The following is a 27322-nucleotide window of genomic DNA, read 5'->3' as shown; positions in this document are numbered from 1 at the left end:
TGCAAGGAGTAAGAAGAAGGACTCATTTGGACCTGAGCTGAAGGTACAGTCTACCTTAAATCTTCCACCAGTGAAGAAAAGACAGGAGTCCCAAGCGGGAAGCAAGATCCCTCCCCTAAACATCTCTCAGGGAACAGAGGGAGATACCAGACTCAGAGGACCTGTCCAGCAGATCCAGAACTGGTACCCAGCCAGCACACAGTTTGCCCTGCTAGGTTCTGACAGAAAGATTCATAGGTGGGAAGTGCCAGAGAGTCTCTGGACAAAGGACAAGGCCGTTGCCTGCTAAAACCCTCCTGAGCTTTGGGCCATCCGCCTTGAAAGGACAAGAGACCTGTGAAGAAGCTAAGGACAATTTTGAGACAGTCGAGTCCTCGAACCGCATCCGGATGCACCGCTAACTGTTGTCATGTTGCAGTCACCAGAGTCGTACCAGATGTCTCAACCAGCATTCCAGATCCGGAAACCAGCACAGAAACAATGATTCTTGGCCCTGAGCTGCCGCACCGGACCTCCTGCAGATGTCTGTCCAGCCTTGCTTGCCGAACTGCCTGCCAACTGGTACACGCCACTGTCTTCCACCACTAACTCTGTCCTACGGGCTGTGAAGCACCATGGAACCTCGCCAATGCTGTGGAGCACCAGGAACTTCTTCAGCACCAGGTACATTGTGGTTCTGCCCCTATGGTCCTTCTCTGAAGGCCCCTAGAGACAGTTACGACCCTTTTCCTCGTTGGTCTTGAAACCAAATAACCTTGAACAGTAAGATTGATTGCTTTACCAACTACCCTCCTGTCAGCATCCAGAGTGCATCCCTTTCCTTTGTGAAACCGTCTGTCCTCTGTGTGCTTTTAAATTGCGGGGTGGGTTATAATGGTGGTGTGCTAGAACTGTCTGTTGTAGGAATAAAAAAGTAGATATTCTTATACAACCTTGACTGGACAGTCCCTTTTATCATTGGGTAATAATAGTATTTTCGCTGTGTTTCAACTAAACAACGATCCACAACCTTGTGGAGATAAGCCTGCTGTTCCATCCACGTTACCAAAATTGGACAAGGAGGTCTTATAATTTGCTTGTATTCCAATCTGTTTGGATCCCTTTCTGGTGTACTAGAGGTGTGGGGTTGATTAATGGTTTAGAAAGCGATATTAATCCCTGGACTACTGGTGCCCCCGGAAGTTGATTCGTCGGAGACCCAAAATCCAAATGATTCCCAGTGGCTGGAACTTATAGACTCTAATTGAAAGGAAAAAATGAAACATTGTGGCATAAAACAGCAGTCTCTTACATTAAAGTGGTTGGTGCATTGCTAGTAAGGCAATTGCCAACCCACAAGGCCATACTTGCTTTTGATCTTTGTCCTCTATTATTTCCTACAATCGAAGGGAGCTAAGAACACACTGTTGAAGATCGGACAATGTGATCACAGAAATGATTTCCATTTCACGAACTTTGATGGTACTAAAATCTAGTTTTTGACAAACAACTCTTCTCGCATGGACTTTCTAGAGAAAATGATCTGAGTGAGACTGAACTCGAAATTTCAGAATGTATGTCAGAAGATGATCGGAGTGGACTAAGGAGACCCCAACACATTATCCAATACCAAATTAGTTGCTTGAAGAAATGGAATAGAAAAAGTGTACAATTTTCTATTCCAGCCAAATCGCATGTAAAACTCCTTGCGCACCCCTCGGAATACGGGTACGTGTACTCCGAGGGGTGTGCGAGGCGTTTTAAATATGTATGGGCTGGCGCGAGCGAGGTACGCGTATTGCGGTGTTGCGTGTGGAGTTATACACGCAATTGGACTGGCGCAAGTGGGGTACGCATATTCCAGGGGTGCACATGGAGTTTTACAAGCGATTGGACTGGCGCGAGCTGGGTACGTGTATTCCGAAGGGTGCGCAAGGAGTTTTACATGCGATTGGGCTGGTGCGAGTGAGGTACGCGTATTTCGGGGGTGCTCAAGGAGTTTTACATGCGATTTGGATGGCACGAGCGGGGTACGTGTATTCCGGGGGGTGCAAAAGCAGTTTTACACGTGATTTGGCTTGCGCGAACAATGTAAAACACCACGCGCACTCCTCGGAATATGTGTACCCCGCTCGCACCAGCCCAATCGCGTGTAAAACTCCTTGCACACCCCTCGGAATACACATACCTGCTCGCGCCAGCCCAATCACGTGGAAAACTCGACATGCACCCCTGGAATACACGTACCCCGCTATGCCGCTCGCACCAGCCAAATCGCGTGAAAAAGGACATGCGTGCTCGGATCACCCACAAACACATCTCGCAAGCAGCCCACACCACAACGGACCCCCCCAACACCCATGCACATGCCAGCAGGCAGCCCACACCACAGCCGACCCCCCCATCACCCGTGCACATGCCAGCAGGCAGCCCACACCACAGCCGACCTCCCCAACACCCGTTCACATGGCAGCAGGCAGCCCACACCACAACCGACCCCCTCAACACCCGTTCACATGGCAGCACGGCACAACAGAGCCCCCCAAAGACAGCAACCTATCATCAGGCCCTGACTCATGTCCCCCCACAAGTGATGGCAACCTGCCAGCAGGCCCTGATTCATGTCCGCTCCACCAATGACGGCACCTGCCAGCAGGCCCCGAGTCATGTCCCCCCCCAGTGAAGGGCACCTGCCATCAGGCCCCGACTCATGTCATCCGCACCCCCACCAGTGACGGCAACCTGCCATCAGGCCCCGACGCATGTCCCCCCCACCCCCCACCAGTGACTGCAACCTAGAAGCAGGCCCCGACTCATGCCCCCCCCTAACCCCACCAGTGACGGCAACCTGCCAGCAGGCCCTGACTCATGCCCCCCCACCAGTGACGGCAACCTGCCAGCAGGCCCGACTCATGTCCCCCCCACCATTGACGGGCACCTGCCAGCAGGCCCCGACTTGTGTCCCCCCCTACCAGTGACGGGCACCTGCCAGCAGGCCCCAACACATGTCCACCCAACCAACACATTGACACAACATACATGCATGTACCAAATGTCCACCCAAATGCCACCCCACAGTGCAATTCCACACCCATCCATTGTCCCCACTTCCCAGTACAGGCCCCAATGTATGTCATGCACAGAAGCATACATGCATGCACACAAAGACATGCCAAACATGGCCACCCATACCGACACATGACTGAGGCAATGACGACTGACAAATGCACCAAACCAATGAGAGCACACAACAGAAATATATGAACAGATGAAAATGTATTAAATTAACAGAAATCTCACAAACTAAAACCAAACATGACATGGATAAATGAAAGTGAACAGAACTGAAATGGCAATTCCAAAAAATATGTCATCATAAAATAAGAATAAAATCCCAGTGGTCCATGTCCTGAAAAATGAAAATCATAATCCAAAGTGTAAATGAAAAAAAAAAAAAAAACATTCCAGCATGGGTATGAAAACAGTTCCACAACTATATACAATGAAAGTTCTCAGGGTCCATGAACCCAAAACCAAATGAAACCTACCAAAATACCTACAGAATAACAACTATGTACAAAAAGTGGAGCAAAGTCCATCAACTCCAAAATAAAAATGAAATGAAAGGAAACCTACGGCTGATAAACTATATACAATGGCAGCGGGCTAGTCCTACGGCTCACTTCTTGATGTTAATGTCTTTGGCCAGGGCATCATCGAACTCCATGTTGATGTGCTGGAGGCGGGCCTGGGACGTTGCCATGGTCTCCACCAACTCCCTGCGAGTCTTTTCAAGGAACGCTGCCCGCCTCAATGCCCGGTGCATGGAGTTCTCTGCCCTGACCATCTTGAGCCGTGCCCTCTCCGCCTGCCGCCGCTCTGCATCTATCTGCTGGCCCAACTGCTGCCACACGGAAGACACATGTAGTCCAGGGTCCTCCTGTCCTTCGGCCAATGCCTGCCCCCTGATTTAGATGGCCCTGAGGCCTGATGCCTCCCACGTCGAGCCTCCTCAATGCCAACTGCCTCTGTAACCACGACTTCCCCCGGGAAGATGGAAACACCGGGGGCCATGGTGCACGTGCCCTATTTGATGGTGCCTGCACATCCTCCACTGGCTAGAGTCCAGTTACTGGGTTGACCACCTCTGCTGGTCCTCCGACTCCCGAATGTGGCAGGGATGTGTTCTCCCCCAGCATGGCCACGGTGGATGGGGCAGGTCCACAGGGTGCCCAGGTGAGACATGGCCGGGAAGACGGCATGGAGGACGACTGGCGCATAGGGTGTGCAGATGAGGAGGGGGTCACAAGAGCGTCCAGCACACGGAGGAACCCTGTGCCAACGACCTGTCCTAGCAAGTCGACATCGCCACACAGGTGTCCGAAATGATGTGCGTTGTCCTGCCTGGAACCACGCACATCATACCGAATCACCTGTGTGTGCAACGCGACACCAACTAGGACAGGCTCAATCCTGTCATGAATTGCCTCGTCCGCAGGTAGAGGAAGGTTCAGTTGATGTAGACACATCCCCTACCTGCGAACGGGCCTGGACAGAGGCATCTCCTGCTGGTGTAGGATGATGCAGTAACAGGATCAGAGACACAATTACACACAGGCACCTCCACAGTGACCTGTGCGGCCTTCTGCCCCTGCCCCTGGACTGCACCACTTGCACCAGTGGAACCACCCCCTCCAGGCCCCATGCGTGGGTCTGATATGGCCTCCTCCTCAACCACACCCCCCACCAACCTGGATGACTCTGTGCCGTCTCCCGTACTATGCCCCTGCGTGGGCTCACCTCCCCCTTCTTCTTCCGAGGAGTCCACATCCAACCTTGGCCTCTTAGACCTCCCCTCGGCAGCTGCGGCCATGGACGCGGCACCAGCCCCCTCACTCCCGGAAGATATTATTACCTGGGAGGGGGGCAGGGCCTTGCGTCTCCGGCTGGCGGTAGCATCCCTGCCGCTGTGCTCCACAGCACCGTCTCCGCCCTCTTCATCAGTCGACGCCGCAGACAGGGAGATACAGAACACAGGCAATAGGACACTGTACAATGGTCTGCTAGACACATAATTATTGAACATGAGTGGCAGTGTCAAACATCACAGACGGCATCACACTCCCCATCGCTGAGGTCAATTGAATCCACACACATGCACAGACAAGCAGGGGACGTGCAGCAGGCATCTGCATCCATTCACATGGAAATGCAAGAACATCCTAAGGGTGGCATGACGTCACAAGCATCATGGAGCATGCCATTCACATGCACACACATCACCAGACAGACATGCATCTGGCCATCTCTACCTCCTGTCACAGTGCAATCATCGTCAACTATGTCACATCTGCCAATCGGGTACCTAGATGTCTGTGTCACATGCATTCATGGCGTCTCACAGTCACACACATATCAAACAGATACACACACATGTACACCGTGCATGTACATGAAGGTGGGACAGGCATCCATGTGTCACACCCCAAACATGGCCGAGTAAATACACAGGCATGCAAACATGTGTGCATCTTCACATGTAGTTGTACATCATGCATCGGTACACATACACCATTGATGTGCACCACACATGACTGGACGCACATCCAGCACGGTCATGTCCCTGCACATACACATCCATACATGAGCCATGTCAGACATATCACATGCACTGTGTCGATTGAGAACGCATGGACACTTACCGCTGGACTCCGGATGGGTCTGCCTCTTGAGGACTTGGAGGTGAAGCGCTGGGCGAAAGCTCTCCAGAAACCTCATCTGGTCGGTGGTAAGCCGGACTCGGCACCCCACTGCATCCTCTGCATCCAAGAGGCTCCGGGGCTTCCTGAGGGTCCTGGACTTGTAGTCCTCCCAGCGGTTCAGGATGTGTTTCAAGTTGCGGGGTGCCACCCCCTCCGCATTGATGGCACCCAAAATGTCCTCCCAGCTCCTCCTCCATCCTTCCTTGTTGGCGCACAATGGTGTGAAGAGGGCATCATAATGCCTCAAGACTTGCTCCACCAGGATGCCACCTTCATTTGCACTGAAGATGACAGCCCTCAGCCCCTCTGCTGGGGGGTCGCCACTGGTCCCAGATGGAGTTTGGCCCAACATGGCAACCTCCGAGGCAGGGGTGGGTGGGCAACTGGGTCCTGGGGCTGGGCTGTGGAGCGATGGTACACCAGTCGGTAGTCACAGCAACTGGACCCCTGGTGATGGCTGATGTGCAGGCACCAAATAGCAGGGCAAGTTGGCAACAGGCAGGCAGCCAGCAGCAGATGGCTCGTAGGAGACTCCCCGGGGATCTGGGGGCAGGTAAATGGCCTTCTGGGCAGGAGCGTGGTCTTCCATGTGTTGCCGCGTGGCCAGCTTGATGCAGAGTGAATCCGCATGTGCAAAAACAGCACGTCAGCGTGGGATTGCGTGAAATCTGAGGAAAGCCCCTTTGCGCGTAAGCATGCAAGTGACTTTATGGCACGGTCGTTTCCCTCGGCACGGGTTAAAGGTGAGTGCGGGCAACAGTTCGCCGTACGTGCTTTTCGTGGAGACTGACTCGTGTGTTTACTCTTCTTGTGGTTTCACACGCGATTACTTCACAGCGGATAGAGTTCGTACTTCTTCTTTTGGCGGGTGTGTTGCCTACACGCATAAGCACGTGTGTTTTTCTTTTCCACACAAGGCAGACGGTGAGTCGCGCACACTATTTTTCCCACTGCGGGTGCCCCTGTGCATCGCGTACCCGTTTCCGAGGTCATAGTAGCCCGTGTGTTCCATGCGTACGCGTTTTTTGTGTCCTTGGGTACCACAGCATACTGCAGGAGGTTTATTCCACGCAGGTGGGTTGTCGGGGGTTGCGTGCACATTTATCATCATTTTTGGGGTGCCTGAGCATTGCGTGACCCATCGTTTATAAGCAGGAGTCACAAACAGCCTTCCAGGAGCACAGGGGTGCATCTACCATCACATACTCTGCCCCCTATACCCCAATTGCCCAGGACAATTGTTGAGTGCACCTCCCATTGGCAATATACCATCTGTGCCATGGTTGCGAGGCCACCAAAGGTACAGGGTGGCAAAGTTGGGCGTCCTCCCAGTGTTGTGTGTGGTTGGGGACGTGGCCAGGCTGAGCAGGGGGGACAGGGAGTCCAGGGTGGCCGCAGAGGGGGAAGAGGCGGGGTGCACCACTGGGGTAGGATATCCAGCCATGTGTTGGTGCAGCCATGCCACCACCTCCTGTGGCTCAGGGAGATGCAGCTGTTGTATCTAACCCAGGCGCTCATATGAACCGACAGTCAGTAACATCTGCTGTCATGGGCCCACCGGTTGTGGTAGCTGCAGGTGCAGCTGTGGTGACCACCACCCAGGCTCAGGGTCGGCCAGCGCATGATGCGTTGGAAACTAACGACTCCCAGACAGAATTCCAGGTGGCCAGGAAACACAAGCCACGTGTGTCCAGGGTTGCTGTGACCGAGGCACACGTATCTACAGCAGTGGCGACATCTGCTGCCCCAAGCAGCCAGGTAACCACCCCAGCTGTGAGTCTGCCAGCCAGGCCTGTGTCGGTCAGAGACCTTGGCACTGCGGCAGATGTGCCACTGGGTCCTGGCAACAGGACCCAGCAGCCACTGACTCAACCCAGGCCTTCCGTCCTGGTTCCACTAACCACTCCCTTGGTCCAGTCCACCAGCCCCAGTGCCTCTACTGATCAGGGCGACATTGGACACTCAGGGTCCATACCACCACCCAAGAACAGGAGGCGTGCCTCTGCACAAGAGGCTGGGACCCCAGACACGGCTCCAGCCTCCGGCACATCGATGAAGAAGCCTTTCAAACAGCAGGAAGTGGACTTCCTTGTGGGCTTCGTGTCGGCACGCGAACGCGATATACTGGTTGGCCCACAGTGCCATACTACCCAGCGTTGGGTCCACTGGCAGCATATTGTGGATGGTGTGAATGCCAATGGATTCCAGGTCCGCACAGCTCAAGACTGCTACAAGGGTTGGTATGACCTCCGACGCTGTGCGAAAGAAAAGAGTGCCTGCAATTATGCCATGATTCAGGTGACTGGCAATGGGCCAGCACCAGAGGAGGATGCACTCACTTAGCACTAGGAGATTGCTGCAGAGTTCATCGAAGCAGAACTAATCCGTGGAGTGGGAGAGATGATGGATTTTGATGCATCGTCCGGTGAGTGTCGATGTGTGTTTGTCCAGAACATGTGTGTTTGGCTTATGTGATATGTTGTGCTTGACTGCCACTAGATGCTATGTATACATGGTTGTCATGTGTGAGTCATGCAAAGCTTCACTGATGTGTGCCTGTTGTGATGCATGCAGGATATGTGATGCACACGGGGACTGTCCTCATCACCACACATGCACCCTACTCACATGCAAGTCACTCGGCTGCCCCTCCGGTACATGTTCTGCTCTCCAACCTTGACTCTTACACTCCCTCTGTCCTCATCCTACTTGATCTCTCTTCTGCTTTTGACACAGTCAACCATTCCACCCTGCTAAATCGTCTCTGTGACAACCTGGGCATCACCGATCAGGCTCTGGCCTGGCTGACCTCTTTTCACTCTAATCGACCCTCCTGGGTACAACTTAGGTCCTTCCTATCTTCAATCTCAGGGGTCTAACCTCTCATCCTGACTATTCAATCAATACCAGGAAACTCTTGCCTACTGCATTTCCATTTTCTCCTCAAATTTTCAGTGCTATGCTGACGACATCAAACTCATTTTCAGGATTCCCTCAGCTATCTCCTCTCCTTCCCAAGGAGAGGAGATAGCCGCAAATGATCTTTGTTTAAACGCCAACAAGACTGAGATCCTCCTCATTGGTACCCCCCTCCATCCTTTCCCCTCACTCTCTGGCCGGTCTCCCTTGGCACTCCTCCTGCCCCTGCCAGCGAAGCCAAGGACCCAGGTGTCACCTTTGACTCCACACTTTCCTTGTCCGCACACATCTCTGATGTCACCAAAAAGTCAAACTTCTTACTGCACCTCCTTAAAGGCACTCTTCCTTTCCTCTCCTTCCCACAGAAGTGCCTTGTCTCCCAAGCTCAGATTCTCTCGAGGTTGGACTGCTCTAACAGCCTCTTTCTAAATCTACCTTCCTCCACTCACCGTCCTTTACAACTAATCCAGAACAAGACTGGGAGACTTATCCTAGGCCTCAAGCCCTGGCATCATATCGCTCCACCTCTGAAATCCCTTCATGGTCTCCCCGTGGTTGCAAGATTTAAATTTAAAACCCTCTGCAGTGTCCACAAGACTTTCTGGGGCCTGGTTCCTAATTACCTTCAACTATCCCTCCGTATATACCTCCCCTCTATGGCCCCTCACTACTCCACCTCAAACTCCCTCAGGGTCAGCCGTTTTTCAAAGGAACGAGCTGGTGGTAGGTCCTTATCTTCTGCGGGGGCCTCCATCTGGAACTGTCTACCTGCCACAATGAAACTTGAGGAGAACCATCTACAGTTCAGGAGGCTCCTCAAGACCTTCATCTTCACCTCTGCCTTTGCTCCTCTTCTGCCCTGCTGATCTGCTTTCTCTCTCAGCAATGCTGCACCTGGCCACCTTCTGTCCTTCGGACCCAGGTACCTGCTCACTCTGCCACCTTCCTGCACTGCCTCCTGGCCACCCCTCGCACTGGGGCCTGTATCTGTACCCATACAGCCCCCCCTCTTCCTCTGCACTTATCAGATACTCCCTTTCTGACTAACCTTTCACTTGGCCACTCACAGGCTGCACTTCCACTGTTTTGGATCACCATGTGTATTTGTTTATTTACTCATTATTTATATTGTCCTCTCGTATGCCTTGCACTCTCCAATTTGTCCCCCCTACCATGCACTTCCCCCCTTTCACTCCCCATGCACTTGCGCGTTCTCAATGTCACTGGGCCCAGTAAGTTTGTTGTTACTGTTTTCTCCCCGGTTCCCCTCCCTTTGACTGGTTGTGCTCTGAAACACCTGTGTCCGATGTCGATATGAATTAATTATCATTTCATGTCATATCATGTTCCTGCTCACTCACATGTCTGCATATGGCTTGTGTTGTTGTTGCACTCAGCACTCGGCCTATCTGATAACATGAGTGCTGTGTATGTGTGGACAGCCTGCAAGGTGGTCCTCCTCACAGGCACGCTTCCTTGCCTCTCAAACCCCCTGCAGCTCAATTTCAACATGGCACTGGTGAGTTACATATTGGACCACTACTATTGCCTGTTCCCCGTTCCTGTGTACATGCACACTTCCCTCTGCACATACTTTGTCCTTGGTGCAGTATGTCTCACTCGACTGTGCAGATGGCAGTGGCTCCCCGTGGGAATGAGAGCCCATTAATGCTCCATGTGCATTCCATGTATGCCCCAATGGGTCCTTGACAGTCTGATCATCGTGGTACATCTCCAGGATTAATTAAGTGTCATGGTATTTGGTCATCCATTCGATGCTCACTCTGGGTCAGTCCCTCGTCGCGCACATGTTTAGGGTCTCCTCGTCTGTGTAGTGCACAGCCCTCACCCTGTTACAGGCCCCCTGCCTCTGTTCAACTGGTGTCGTGGCTTCTGCATGCATGGGTGTACTACTGATGGTTCCTCGTGTGTCCTGCTTCATGTCCACTTCTCATCTGCTGTAGTGTAATTTAACTTACGAGATGCAATTGACACATGCCAACACTGTCTGCGAATGCACTGTTCCCTGGTCAACCGTTCATTGCCATGCACTGCCTCCCTGCAATTCCCCAAAGGATGGTGGGTTCACTGTATCCATGCAACCCAGTACATGCACTTTGCACATGATGGCTGCACTTGCCCTTAAACTGACGTCATGTTTAGGGATTGATATCACTACGTACGCGTTGATGTTGGAAGTTGAGGCGGTACACATGCACTGCACCCACCCACTTCTCTACCATGTTCCGGCCTTCAACATGCTTACACAATGCTGCTATGTCAAAGTGACCTGGCATGTATGTTCCCATGTTCATCACTGTATTGAAAGGCACTAGCATAGGTGCATCCTGTGACACATGTACTCTGTATTGGTGATGGATGTTGAGTGCTGCATGTCAACATGCATATTACATGTGTCATGGTGTGTTCGGTTTCACTTGCAGCTGTGGCTTTTTGAGTGTTCCGCCATGCTTCTGCTATGTGCCATCTTTCTGTTTCCGTCTCTCATTTCTGGCTTGGATCTGTGCCTGCCAGAGGTTGTGTGTGATCCAGGTGAGATGCAACATGCAGTACATGTGTAGGCTTCACATTTTACACACATCCATTTCTGCTTTTGGGATACCCTTGCATTGCAATGCTACTGGATGTGTGTCAGAGTTTCAGTTGTGTGTGACATGCCTGCTTCATGTGTTGGCTGCCAATGTTGTGATGTCTATCTGTGTGGTATGTGCTGCGGACATGTGTGCTCATATTTCTTTTGTTTACGTTACAGGTGATGATGCACTGGAGGCAGAGGATGAAGATGTGATTCCAGACACGGTAGTGGGTTTAAATCACCAACCTGGCACCAGTGGTGGTCGTGGGGTGGTAGACCACAAAACCCCATTTTTGCTCCAGGCCATTGTGTCCAGGGCTGACCATGAGTCAAGCTCTGATGAACTCTCTGACCCCAATGTTGAGTTGGATGTGCATCATGACGTGTCGTCGCCGGTGAGTGATCCTGCAGTGGATGATCTTCTGTCTGCGACACCAGCAGTGAGGGTAGTGCCCTCAAGGGGCCAGGTAGTGTTGGAACATCCGCCTGTGGTGATTACGGGCGCAAGGTCACACTTCACACCAGTTGCTCATGTTCCTGGGGCATCAGGTCGACAGAGGGATGTAGTCCTGCAGCCACGGGCGGTGCCAACCCAGCAAGGACCACAGCTCCTTGGGCCCGGCAGGTGTAGAGTCCGGCAACGCAGTGGCCGTGCGCCACCGGGGGGACACTGAGTGGGAGCATGGCATTTATGCCATCGCGCAGCATCAGAGGTGAGCAGTTGAGATGATGTCTCAAGGTATGGAAAGTGTGGCCCATTCCATCCTCACCCCTTCGAGGCAGGTGCAGCTCCAGCAGCAGGAAACGCGGTCCACATGCTGCTCACACAGACTGGGCATGGCGGCCTCCGACAGGGCATGCCGAGCTGAAATGGTGGCTCTCCGCCAAGCAATTGCTGCTCAGGCAGAGGCACACAGGAAGGCCCTGAGGGAAGAACACCAATCCCTCAGATCACTTGAGTACTGGGTGTGCTCATGATGGCCCAGAGAACGCAGTCAGAAGAGAAGATGGAGCAGCTTGAAAACACCATCTTGGCTGAACTCCGTGCAACCCGGGAGGTGCTTCGTATGGCATGTGAGGCCGTGCAGGCATAACTCTGTAATACATGTGAGACCTTGCAGGAGGAAGCACGTGTATCATGTGATGTGATGCATGCAGACCTACGTGCCATAGCCACGCAGGACCGGGCTTACCAGACCCGCATGCTTGCTGCGGATAGGCGTGGTGAGGCAACTGTGCCTCTTCCACCTTCTGATTTACATCCAGAGGGTGATAACAATGACTTATCTCTCACACAGGTCGCGTGGTGCAGGCGTTGAGCCCATGGAGGATTTTTTTTTATCTCAACATGTGGGTGTTGAGGTGCACCCTGTACCTCCCCATTCCTGGGTGCCCATTCCCCGGGTCGTATGTGGCCATTTTTTGTTTCTCTTATTGTTTGTCTATTGTGCATTCATGTGACAGTGTGGTGCTTTGTGGCATTTCAAAGCATCCACTGTGTGTTCCAGGTGGGCCCATACAGGCTCATGTATGTGTTTGTGGCTTGGGAACCTGACACATATGCCACTCCTGCTTCCCCTTTCCATGGGCTCGCAAGGATGGCTTGGTGTAACAGCATCTTACACAGGGGCACTGGGCTTCCATCATATCTGTAGCCAGTCTGCAGTCCTACTTGTGTATACACCCCTAGTGGGTATTCCGGATGGTTTCTCCAATGCATGTCTACACTTCATTTTGGTGAGTAATTTGTTATCTATGCATTTCATCATATTGCTTGTGATGTTTTTTATGACTTGCCTGTCTATGTTGTTGATGCACTTCCTGCTATAGCTGGTACAATGCACCCTTTGACTGTGCAACACACACTGATGATGGGAGTGGTCCATGTGGTGACAATATCACATTGAGACACTTGGGCTACAGTGCTTAGACACTGTCTGACATTGTCGATGTGGGGTACTCTGTACATGATGTGTTCTGCTGGTCAATGAATGATCCTGTGTTGTGTTTGCTTTTGAGGTGTCAGGGGATTGGTGTGATTTGACACACTGGGGGGTCCACGATGGCAATGTTCACATGTGCTGTGTACAGAACACTGAGGATCATTTCTTTCCTCATGCATGTATTCAGTGCATGTCCCTACTGAAACAAACAGACAACACACCCCCACACCAACAACGACAACAACATGCACACACGTGCACCCAGATTGCCTTCTCAGGCATGCTGTTTCCCTGCAGTGCATGATCACTTTCAATTTCTTGATTGTGTACATGCATCACAGGGTACTTTTGGTTGATTGAGTTTGATGCTCACAGGCTTTCACCAACACACAGCAGACTCACTGTGCTGTCTGGGGAGTGGTTTGTTGCAGGGCACACACACGCAGCACACTGTGTGTCTATTGGCAAATTTCTATTGGCTGATGTGTATGGCAACAGGCATTTTTAATTTTGTTGCTAGTAACGCTGGTGGCATGCATTTGTGCCACCCTTTTTATGGGTGGGAGGTTTTGGTCACTTATTTCATCAGATTCCATATCAGGTGTAATTGTCTAGTGCTTGTTTACATTTCTCACATGGCACTTCATGACAATTGTGTCATGTGTTGTGCATTTGGTTAGCTGTTTTGCCATTGCATGCCATGGCATGGTGTGGCGGACGCGGCTCATGGGGGTTGTGAGGGTTTAGGTGACATAGAAGTATTTTAATACCCTGTTTTGAAGGGCATGTGGTGGGATATGCACCTTGCAAGTGTTCCTTTTGGTCACACGGGATTGGTTATGTTTAAGTAGCTAAGGATGCACACAATGTAGCACTTCCGTGGACACATTCTCAGGGTGGTAAAGTTGTGACAGTTGACTGTCCCTTTGTCATCATCGATTGTCACCTGGTGTGTGCCAGGCCTGTGTGCACTCCGCTGGGGTTGGAGTTTAGGTGAAGAATGTGGCCACAAGCTGGGTACGGGCTGCCTCGCCACATGCCCTTTCCCCTCCCATGCGCAGCGTCTGTGCATGTGGTTGGGGATGTGGGGGCACCGCCATGTCCACCGGTAAGCCCCGCCATGTTGCAACGTTGTGCAGGACACATGCTGCCACAATGATCCTGCTCACTACTGGGGGTGTATATAGTAGCTGGCTGCCAGAGCGGTCAAGGGGGCAGAAGCATGACTTGATCACTCCGAATGTGCCCTCCACTATGGCCCTGGTTGCAATATGGGCTGCATTGTATCTTACCTGGGGTGGTGTGGTGGGGTTCCGTATTGACGACATCATGTAGGTTCTCAGAGGGTAGGCACTGTCCCCTGGGGAGATGATAATGGTTGTCATTAGTTGGGCTGGTGTATTTGTCTGTGTGTGTGTTTTCTGAAAGACACAGGGGACCCCACACTCTGGATTAGGGTATTAATATAACAATTAGTCACGGAAAAGCAACTAGAGGGTACAATTTAAAGGTAGGTATCAAGGGATTTTTATTAGACCTGATACGTTTTAAATATATGAGTCAAATCATGATTTAATCTGCATTTACAGCAACAATTTACATAGCAGGAAAAAACTTTTTTTAAAGAACACATCTATATAATAAAATTCATACTATTCAATCGTTCAAACATTCATCCACATGCATCCACCATCCAACAATCCACTCATACCAAACATCAATGGGTATAAAGTATAAAATCTATAAAAAATCATGACATATAATTCATCAAATGGATTATTTATAGAAAGAATGTGAAATCAATATTCTTGGCCACAATAGATAAGGGTGGGCACAAAGTTGAGATGGGTCCCAGAAGTCTCCAACCACAACCTCATCACAAGTTTCTCTCTCTACCGGTTTCCACGTATATACTTTATTATAGAGACTTCTTCATCAGGAGATACATTCTAAAAGAAAGAATGGGAAACATAAACTCTTGAATCCCCTATATTTTTATGACAACATGAAACGATATATTAAAACCAAGTACACACTAAAACAATTATAAAAATCAATATGTGAACATAAACAGCAACCTGCTCCCACCCAGAATGCACATTTCTGAGGTGGACCATGGGTGTCAGACAGGAAAACTGCTACCATCGAAAATTGATGTCTTAAAGTGCAGTGGAGACATGTCATGGACAGAAACGACACCAACAGTTTAAAGTATCACAAACATGGGAGCCTCTCGATTTTGAAATAGTGAGCGTGGAACAGAGGGTGTCTGCTTATCCTCACTAGCAGAATGAATGCAAAATATGCTCAGGGAATGGTGGCCACATAGATGCTAGATCTAAGCCATCTAGTGCGCCTCTGGTTAACTGAACTGGTACAAGATGGTGCAGGCGTATTTGTCTGTGTGTGACATGCATGCATGTGCACAGGCATTTGTACTCGCCAATGAGCCATGTGTTGCCATGCTTCCCAGCTTCCAGGTGCCGGCTCAGGGTGGACATTCTGTATATGAAACTGTCATGGGTTGACCCTGGGTAGTTTGCATTGACAGAGGTGATCATTCCCTTGGCATCGCATACAACCTGCACGTTGAGGGAATGCCAGTGCTTGCGGTAGATGTTCTCAGTGGCCCTAGGTGGACTTAGGGTCACATGGGTACAATCTATGGCACTGAGCACTTTGGGGAAGTGTGCCACCCTGTAGAAGTCCTGGACCACGGCCTGCCTTTCTGCGGGTGTTCTGGGCATGTATATGTGCCTGCGAACTGAGGGGCGCGCAGTCATGATTGCCAACACCTGGTGTAGGCAGCGTGACTGCATGGGCTGTGAGACGCCCCCGACTATGACAGTTGTCCGCTGAAATGACCCAGTGACCAAAACATACAGGACATTGAGCACCTTTTCCAAGGGGCTCAGTGCTTGGGAGCACAAGGTGGGTGATGTGAGGTCATCCTCCCACTCAGTGACCAGGTCTAGGATGATATGAGGTGGAAACCTATACCTGCCATAGACCTGGTCATCAGGCATCCCAAAAAGGCTGGTCCTGAGGAAAAATATGCGGGGCCTGGCTATTCTCCTTCTCCTGCGGTGTGCCACAATCACTGCTGCTAGAAATGGGACATTCATCGTAGCTGTATATGCTTGGTTGTTGTTTGTGTGCTCTTTTATACTGCATGGGCTGCTTCCGCCTGCTTTCGTGTGGCGGACGTATTTACGCGTGTGCGTGACTTTTGGCATGCGCGGGTTTCCCTATTCGATTCCATGAATACGTACTGTTCGCGAGCGTGTGGGCTTTGCGTGTATTTCCCAGCGGCACTTCCCTGCTACGCCTACATTTTCAAGCGTTGTTCCCCATTCTGCATGTTCCGCCCCCTTTTTACATGTGTGCGCTGGGAGTTCTGTGCTTTCGCTGAGCGTGTCGCGCACAGCGTTTGGATAGTTGCAGTGACGTGTAGGGTAAGCACGGATTTGACACAGCTCCTGGGAAAGCCGCGCACAGAGTCTTGCATGAATCGTTTGCATGTAATTCGCATGCGTGCACTGGCTTTTTCACACTTGCACCACACATTTCAGTGCACAAATATTCATTGAATCAGCCTCAGAGACTGCAGCTGCTGCATTTCGGACAGCTAGTATGTATAAAAGACTATGGGGCTCATTACGAGTATGGCGGTAAGTGGTAGAATCTGTTACCACCCCTTTTACCATTACGTCAAAATATGCCTACCATAAAATTGGCGATAATTCCACTGGCAGAATTGCCACCAGCAGTAATTCCTTCAAGATCTTGTGGAACTAGTGATTAAGCTAATTCCGGCATCGGAATTATCAACAGAAATAAAAATAAAAATCCTGCAGCACTACTAGTATAAAATTTAGCAGAATTAGTGCCAAGAGTATCGGCAGTAATTCAGCCAAAAACACAGTGCAGTTACTTCTGCCAAAAAGGTGGAGTACATAAGGCCCACACCATCCCCAACACATTTCCAAACACCATGCTGCCACTATTTGTTTGAACTGGGACATGCAGCTGCTCCTTCTCTGCATTGAGTTGCACAGGCTGGGACAGAAGCACAGGGCACCGAGAGAAGGAAGATGAGGAGACGCCATGCAAGGCGAGCACCCATACCCCTGGTCAGGCCCCACCCTGGACATCAACTGACAACCAGCCGAACACCCTGTACTGCCTGCATACATGGAGAGACACAGAGGCAACAGACATGACAACTGGGTGAATACAAGTGCCGTCACACAAACTGATCTCGCAGCACCAGTAAAATGCAATGTGAAGGAGGGTAGATCAGCACAACCATAATGCATGCCCTGTCAAGGCCCTGTACATGCAGGGCTGCCCTCTCACCCCGCACATGACAGCCACCAACCCACTGGACTAGGACATGCCGGACAATGCAGTAGTATGTCTGCTATGCATGTTGACCCAACAGGCAAGCAATACACACACAGGACTGTATGAACCACAATGCAATTGAACACATCGAATGTCACATTTCAACACTACACGAAGGCAAAGCATTACTGGCCGAAAGTCACGCCATGTACTCCGTCAACCATGTATGTGAGGCCATAATGGAAGGAACGCATACCCCACAAACCTGCACACATGCCCAACAGAACAAACATGCATTCCACCATGCCAATCACAGACCATGAAAGCAACAAGTACTGCCTGTGAGCCATTGGCATGGTGTGGAATGACAATGCACATGTTCCCCATAATAAATAACTCCACAGTCAAGTACCCTGATGGAAAATCATGTTGTATTAAAAATCTGGGAAACATGCATTCACTGAGTGTCTATCTTGCACAACATCTTCCTCAGGAAAAATGTCCCCCTGTCCCCTGATCAGGACATGCCACTCCCAAAAGACAAAGACCCACTACCTCCAGGTGCAGTGCTGACAGACAGTGAGTGGGAGGAGGGAAATGATGGGACGGACGTCTTGTACGACAGTAACTGATTTGCAAATTATGAATTATCACATTTGCATGCTGCTATCCTTTGTGCATTGGCATGTATATGAAGAATCTCATGAACACGAAAGGGATGTCCCAGCAAAGCTTCAAGTTAACTTGTATTTAATGCTCAAGTGTTAAAATCTGTAACACAATACCCTGCCTGCACCCTTATCCCCAACATTAAATCATTGCAGTCTGTGTGACACGTGTCTTTTACCCCCTCCTCTGAGCACCCTTTGTTGTGGGAGTAGCAACATGAGAGGTGTGGTGCTGAGAGCTCCTTAGTGGCGTGCTCACCACAGATCCCTCAGTAGGAGGTGGGTGAAATGGAACTGCCCCGTTCACTGCCCCAAGCCTTGCTGAAGGAGGAGAGTGATGGCCCTAGAGATGTTCTCATTGGTGACCGGCATTTGTGCACACAACTTCCCTACCCTTTGGCTCATGAGGGTTCTTGCAGTACCCGCGGCAGCATGATGACACAGTCGGTCCAAGGCCTTGGACACCCTCCTGGAGGCATGGAGCACAACAACATGAATTTCCCATGCGTCAGACTGTTGCCGTTCAGCCATGCGCTCCATTGCATTCTGCCGACACGCCAATTGCCTCAGCCTCTCCCAGATGTCATCCATTATGTGTTGTGGCACTGGCCTTGGTGATGGATGGTGGTGCATTCCCTGGCTGCCAGACGCCTGCTCATCAGGCACCACATAGCCATCTGACTGTGATTCTGTGTCCTCTGTGTTGGGCCAATGGAGGGCACAGCAAGAAGACAAGGTTGAGGGAGAAGAACACATGGGCGAGTGACCGGAGAAGGGGGGTGATCCTTGGGACATCTCTCTCACAGGGGCAGCTGGAGAGGAGGAACAGGAAGTGTCAGGTGCTGTTGTGACAGTGGACGGTGCTGCTGTTCTACTGCCACGACTGTGGCTGGTGTGCCTGGGTCCCCAGAGGTGCCAGCAACAGGGCCCTTGGACTGGGAGGTCCTGGGGGTTTCCTTCTGGGGAATGTCCTCCATGGGGATAGCATTGCTTGCTCCATTCCCTGCACTTGGTGGTCCTGCTGACCTCTATGGGGACCTGGGTGTCTTGTGTACCCGTTGGAAGACAGTAAACAATGCATTGTTTCCCTTGTTTGTAGGGTGTGCAATGTGCAATGGGGTCACAGGAACATACAGGCCCATGTTGTCTTCTTAATGTGACAGGCAGTGTGATGGAATAAGTGGCTTCATGTTTAAGTGTGTATCTCAGGGGTTGGGTATGTGGGCCTTGCCTGGTCTGTGTTGTCATGTACTTGATGACTGTCAAGGAAATGTGTGCCAATGTTGGGATGGCACATTGTTTCATGCATATCCTCTTCTCATGTCACATGAGGGATGTCCTGTTAGCCATGGGAGTGTGTGTGTGACATTAGCTGGGAAGCACTTTTAACAGAGGACTTACTGCTACTGTTTTGTTGCTTTTCTTGATGAGTCTTTGGGCCCGACATCTGCAGCTGTTGCATGTATGCCACATGTGCAGTGTCTTGCAGCTCTTCGGTGGATGTGTTCTTACATGGGTGTTGAATATGCTAGCACAAGGTGGTGGGGAAATACCTTGTGAATGGGTGACTGTCCATGATGCTTTCTGTGCCCTGTGCCATGGTTGGTGTGTATGTCCTATATGTGGGCCACACCCTTGCGAATGCTGTGCCTTTTATGGGGTTCACACCTGCCATGCCTATTGATGTACTGTCTCAAGGAATTTCCCTTGAGGTTTCTGCATTGGCTGGGTGACTGCAAGTGTGTCTGTCGCCATTCCATTGTAGTTGGTGTGCATGTGGGTCTTGACCCTCTCATGTACTCACCTGGCTCTTCCTGCCTGCTGGCTCTCGCCTCTGCTGTACCCACACCCTCCTGGCCTGCCATGTGGAGTATGCTTTTCACCCTCTCCTCCCATGTTCTGAGCTGCAGTGGAACCACAGTTCCTCCACCTGTGACTGAAGTGTCCCTATGGTGGGTGTAGACAAGCATCCACACCCTGCCTCTGAGGTTGTTTCAGCGCATCCTTATTTCATCGCAGTCCCATGGGAGGTTTCCCACGGCTGCCTCCTTGTCCCTTATTTGAGACCATATGGCATTTTTGTGCTGGGGGAGACATCTTTCTGTGTTGTGGCCCATATGGCTCCTCTGCATTAGCCACCATCTCCTTGGCCAGCACAGTGAACTCCCGCTCAGTGAATTTGAGATTTCTGGCGCATTTCTGTTACCTTCCCTTTGCCTATGCCTGAGGACATGTTCGGGGTGTGTTTTGGGCTTGGATGGCAAACCCTTAATGGTGATTTTGAGTGGATTGCATTTTTCAAAATGGCCACTGCCGTGGTTCTCATTCCGGCGAGGATGCTATTTCTACCGGCGGTAATTCCGCCAGCAGTAGTTTCCTGCGGTGGAAATTCTGCACGCAAATTTAGCACTGAAATACCTGCCAGTCACGTCAATTCCACCAATATTTGGTGGAATTACAGTCACATGGTTTTTGGCGGTAATTCTGCCAAACAGAATTACTGTTACCGCCAATGGCGAGTGTGTACTCCTGCATTTTGTGATATGGCAGTATTTCCGCCGCACACCATGGCAGTAATGGTAATTCCACAGCGGCACATTTAACGCCATTTTGCACAATCTGATGCTTGTGTTGTTCAAAATGTCTTGCTGCAGTTGCAGTATCTGATACTTTCACTAGATGTATTATCATTTATTATAGCACTTGTCGCTGTGTTTATTGCTATACTATTTGTTGCCTGAATTGAGGTGATAACACCAAATGGAAAACTGCTGCCTTATGCAGTGACTGACAGCAGTCAGGACCCGGGTACCACAATGTGTGTTGATGCCATCACGCATTGATGACGCCATACATAACAGCCATTTTGACCGAACCAAACAGGTTTAAAACACCCATGAGTGTGGCAGCAGCGTGCATCTTTGTCACTGCCTGTTCACAGCAAGTATCTATTTTGGAGGAACTATATATTCTATTAAGGTGAGGTGCTGTACATGAAAACATGTTCTCATTTATTCATTTTTGAGTTTCAATAAATGTTTTGGGTTAAATGGAGTACTTCCAACATGTATTATACGTGCTTTTTTATGATTTTTCCAGAAATTATCCTGACCACCATTACTCCAGAGGTTTAAAGTCAAAGGTAATGTTATCTTTACTATTAGAGTTTGGATATTTACACACATAGATCCTTTCTTTAATGGGACTGGCTTAAACCCATATGGGAACATGTTTTCATATTTTTTTCTGCATAGATCTTTATGTGGAAATTGGACACACACGTCATCAGACAGGTATGATTGGACCGACCAATTATAGTCATTTTTACATTACACATTCTTGGTACATTGAATATTGTTGTTAGTCTGATCCTTCCATTGTTTCCCTATGGATACTTTTTTGTGGTGATAAATCAGAAGAAGGTACGAATACGCAGTTGTTTTATTATTAGTTTTGTACAGTATAGCGTATGGATACATTTAGCAAAGACATGCTTACTACTTATTATTTATTTGATTGCTTGTAGAGGTAGCCCGATGATGGACTAGCTGTCAGAAAAGCAGCACCTGCAGTTTCTGCGTCTTCAGCTTTAGAGAAGTCTGGTATTAAGAGATTGCTGTCAAGGAGAATTGTGATTTCAATTTATGTTTGATTTGTTTCTGTTCAATTTATTTATATATGCTTCATGTTTTGAGATAAATGCAGTCATTTTTGCTACGGGTTGTCGACAAGCGCTGATGATTGGCACTCAGTCTTACTTTTGATTTATGTTTAATCCTGGTACTAGTGCATTCCAGGATTCTGTTAGGCACTGATTGATAGCTTGAATATCCACATTTCAGGGTATTAACATGTTTGGAAAATCTAGGAGCGTTGGCTTCTTCTACCACTCATTTTGTAAAAGAACCCCCTGTTGCCATTGACCTATTTTATTTTATTTTATTTTATTTTATTTTATTTTATTCTTTCTAGTGTTTGTAGTTGTGCATTTATAATACAGGAAATAAAATAGCATGTGCCAGAATGTAAAGAATTCACACCTGGCATGGGACAACTTGACATGTCCGGCATTTATTCCTCTTGAATATTAATTTAGCAAGTGTCTATGTTCCAGAAAAGAAACACTTTTCTGGAACAATTATAAAATATTCAATGACAATTCTTAATCTTAAAGCCCTAAGGTTGTATAAGGCAGTGATTGAAGTAGGAGTTCAACTTCCCACACCGGTGGTTGAGACAGATCAGAGATGTGAGCACTTTCCTCAGAGACTTGGATGCAGGTGACAGTCATACAATGGAGCGACAGCCTGTTATCATTCCAAGGCCAATAAACTGAACATCATTACATTAGCTCTCAATGAAACCTATTGTTACAGTGCTTAGAAGTGGTAAATCTCTATTATCCATTACAGTGTAAACAGTTGCATTACAGTTAGTGAAATCGACGGTCAGTAACAAATGGTAACCTCCTGGCACCATGCTTGGGTGAGGAATCCTGTGCATGTGAGGCTAATCAACCCCCTGACATTGAGGAACAGCCTTTTAAGAGAAGAGGGGCCCGAGGTGCAGGTCTGGCTGCACTCGTGTAAAGGAGGTCTCACGTAGCAATTGATGACAGTGCAGGTGTAGGAAGCTGAACATTGCATCTAATAACGATATCATTGGTATGTGAGGCTGTACATGGCATAAGATCAATAATCTTATCTGGAGATCTTATCTTATCTGGAGATCAATAATCTACTAGGGACAAGACAATCAGGATTTAGACCGAGACATGGAACCGAAACGGCCCTCCTTGATCTTAAAAACCAACCAGACGAGCGCAAAGATAGAGTAAACATCTCTATTCTCCTACTCCTAGACCTATCAGCTGCCTTCGACCTGGTAAACCACAAGGTACTTTGTAATCACCTCAAATCGGCAGCCAACTTCTCCACAAAAGCCACGGAGTGGATAAACTCATTCTTGGACCAGAGAACCATAAGAGTCTTCTCACCTACATCAGCAGCGGACCCAGTCCCCATCACCTGTGGAGTCCCTCAAGGTTCATGTGTTTCCCCCACTTTGTACAATATTTTTACAAAGCCTCTCTTTGACATATTGGACAAACTAGGGGTCTCATATACCAACTACGCTGATGATACCCAGATCCTTATCCCAATCCAAGGGGTCTATGATAAGGACACTAGCCTCATAAATAAAATCTACCAAATCATCCAAACCTGGATGGCCACACACGGCCCATGTCTTAACGACGACAAGACTGAGCTATTAATCATCGGATCCACCAGTAAACTTAACAAATTGCCCCATCTGTACATCTCTATCACGATTGATGGTATCAAAATTAAGGTAGCCAAGGAAGTTAAAACCCTAGGATTCTACCTAGATTCAGCTCTTACCCTCGACAAGCAAGTAAATGCCACAGCCTCAGCAACCAGTTACACCTGCAAACTAATTCACGCATGTAAACCATACCTTTCCACAGACAGCTGCACCACCATAGCGCGAGCCCTCATCCTCTCCAAACTAGACTTCTGTAATGCACCGTATCTAGGCACTAGTAAACATAACATCAACAAACTCCAAACCCTGCAGAACAATGCCCTTAGAACAGCCTTAGGTATTCCTAAAGGGCATCGCATATCTGTCCACAGAAGAACCGCCAACTGGCTGGCCATCAATGACCCTATCAAATTTAAAACTCTGAACATTACACACAATTGTCTGAACAATAAAGCACCTGTATACCTCACAGAAAAATTCACTAAGCACACGTCCGTACGACCTATCAGAAAGGCCCTCTCAAACAGCATCAAAATCCCCAACTTTAAACTGAAAAGAATTGGTGGGTCCAGATTCCCAGTGCTAGCAGCTCAGCTCTGGAACTCCATCCCAGACGCACTCAGAGCCACCCCCTCATTCCATGTGTTCAAAGCGAACGTCAAACTCTGGCTTCACACTAATGACTGCTAAATGCCTCAACTGTACCAAATACCCTGTACACTTACTGTAAAATACTTGAAACTGCTACATATCCTACATGTAAGTCTTCTGACATTGTAACATAAGATATGCTTGATATATGATCCCTGTAACATAAGAAATGTAACATATTTATGTACATGTAACCCAAGATTTTACTTTTGGAAGTGCCTGTAACATAAGAAATGTAACTTATTTATGTACCTGTAACCCAAGATTTTACTTTTGCAAGCGCCCAGTTGCTTAACGGCCAGGCTGCGCTCTATAAATAAATAAACAATACAATACAATAAGACATGTGGCTATAAGAAGCATAACTGTCAGTACTTATCTAAATCAAGCTGTACTGGAATGTGGAGGGAGTGACCCTCAACCATAAGGGTGAAGCTGGGTATGTCGGCATATCATTCTGGCACTCTTGGCTTAATAAAGACAGTTCTCTAGTTACTATAGTAACCAAAATAACCTTTGATCTACTTTAGAAAATATGTCATTTTACCAATTTACACTTATTGCACGTTTTATGGCAAGTCCCATGATATTATCAAGGTCAAATGTCAGATGAGAGCACTTCCTGTCATTCAATTGAGGACACAGTTCATGTGATGTCACTTCTTGTGATCTCATCGGGTGAGTGAGATCACTTCCACCACCCTTGAGATGTGGTTCATGGGGTGTATTTCTTGAACGTGTTAGAGATGTGTGGCCCATGTCCCATGCGGCTCTCCTGCTGATACTGAACACTGGGAGGGAAACATGAAGAGGAACCGGTCCATCTGCACATATTACCATAGTCTTGCCTCTGCGTGTTCGCCTGTGTGGCCAAACCTTCTAAAGTCTCCAGAAATAATACAACCCCTGGACAACCCTGGCTATGCACTGTTCAGCCTCACGTCGAGCCTGCTGACGCTAGCTGATGCCTCCTCTCCCTCCGAAACGTCGCTTCTCTCAGTCGCAATGCCCGCTTGTTCCAGGGCCTTCTAAGGTGGCTGCGAGCGAGTATGTGGGCGCAGCGGGGTGCGGACATATGTGGGATTGGGGAAGAAGGCATACAAGAGCTACAGTGACAGCGAAGGCATGTGTTGGCCCATTGCAGTCTGCTTCCCATTTTCCGAGAAATGTTGGCTCATTCCATGCACTAAAGTTCCAGAGGCTTAATGAGAAACACACTCCCCAAGTATGCGCTTGCCTGGCTTATATAACACTGGATCGCCGTCTGCACAGCACGAGCGTCACACGCCGAAGTAACTGAAAATCAAACTGAGTGCAGAGGGCCTTAAGAACATACGCCTGACTGCTTACCATCTGGCCCAAAAAGCGGCCAAGAGACATTGTTACATTGTGTGTGAAAATAGCCCGGAATCCAGGAGACCCCTTTTTGGCTTTCATTTCTCAACCTAACGCATTCTGGGAGTCGTTATCTCTCACTGACTCAGGACACACTGCATTTTCAAGCGGTCTCCATTCCCTGCATCGTTGTTCCTTACACATTACGCGAAGTCTGACTCATTCCCTACACCTGTGTCACTTTACTTTGAAGTTACAGGCTAATTTCACCGATTCTCTTTTTAAAATATTACCAAACAAAGTCCCTTTATAAAGAGTGTTATTTTAAAGCTACACAAAGTCCACGTGGTTTCAAATATCTTGTGCAAGTTATTGAGCTCTAACATGGTCGCTTCCTGTGATGCAGCGCGGTGCCCCGTGATTCTAGTATGTTCCAGGACCATGGAGCTTCCGGGAAAGCTCAGCACAAGAGGTTACATCTATGCGTGAAAATCTATCTCATTTAACAAAGGTAAATGAATGGATACTCACCATGATCATAATTTAGGGTGTCAGGGGGCGTATGCATTTGTGACTCCAACTTCCCTTACAATCCACATCCTCCTGAGACTGGCGGGTTTCAAATGAGATACCACTTGTGTCATTAGCAACCAAGCGAGCTGAGGTGCAAGGGTTGGCACACCACCCCATCCCACAAGACAATGGCTGCCCTGGCATTCTGAGCGCAGGCAGTGAATGATGGGAGAGACGTCATTTAGAAGTCACATGTCGCTTCCTCTGTCAGATCTGAAGTTATTTATCAGTAGTAAACCTGTCTGGAGCATTTGCAGCTATTGTTTGTGATTTCGACAGGGTCAAAGGCTGTCTGATGTCACTTCCTGTGAAGTAATCAAGTGAAACAGCATACGTTGTTTTTCCTGTGATGTGGCGGGATGGGGTCATAGGGCCTTCAATGTCAATTCTGCTATCCCTATGTTTTTGGTAAAATGATGCCGGCGGCCCTTGTGTGAACTGAGTCTCTTTCTAGTTCCATCTCACTGGCAGTAGAGCTGGGAAAACAATCGCCATCTCCAGTGAGGATAGTAGGGGCTCTCGACACAAGAGTATTATTTATTTATTTTATTTATTTATTGATCGCTTGTTAGGCGCTTACAAGAATCCTATTAATGCCAGACCTTCGAGAGAGAAAAGACCAGAAGTCTTCTCCGACTATAAGCCTCCTTCCCCCAACATAAAACAACACCCCATCGCACATCCGGCTCGTCTCATCACTTCTCCACTTTAAGTGGCTGGCGGCTCATCTCTTCCAATGACACATAATTCAGCACAGGTGATTGTCTCCCATGACTGCAGATACACTCCCCAACCACCCCCCCATCTCAGCGGCATTGCAGATTGCTGAGGTGAGTATACTTTTTTTCTCATTTACTAAAGAGCCTTTAGCACCCATGTCTGCTCAAGGGAGTTTAAGGTGCAAAGGAGGGAAGGACAGCAAGGCAGAGATACGAGCAGCCAGACTACTCAGAACATGGGCATGTACTGGTAAATACAGCCTGTGTTCCGAACAATCGGATTGGCTCTGAGCACAGCCCAGGAAGCTAATGTGGTGTTAAGCCCCCGTTCCAAGGGCTGGAACAGGGGTAATGGCCTAGCATCCCAAGTTAATGGCCCGAGCGAAGCAAGGGCATTGACGTGGCTGAAGGCCGTTACTAGCAAAACAAAAGAGTTGATGGCTGGAAGGTTTAGAATAAATCTTGACCTCTGGCATTGCTCTGGGCAACCCTCCAGACCATCGTTCTTCGCCTGCCAAGCCATTACAAAAGGGGAAAAACCATA

This window comes from Ambystoma mexicanum, chromosome 8, assembly GCF_040938575.1.
Source record: "Ambystoma mexicanum isolate Mex_15411 chromosome 8, UKY_AmexF1_1, whole genome shotgun sequence".
NCBI classification, from domain to species: domain Eukaryota; kingdom Metazoa; phylum Chordata; class Amphibia; order Caudata; family Ambystomatidae; genus Ambystoma; species Ambystoma mexicanum.
The sequence above is the reverse complement of the archived record's forward strand: the minus strand, read 5'-3'. Positions refer to the sequence as shown.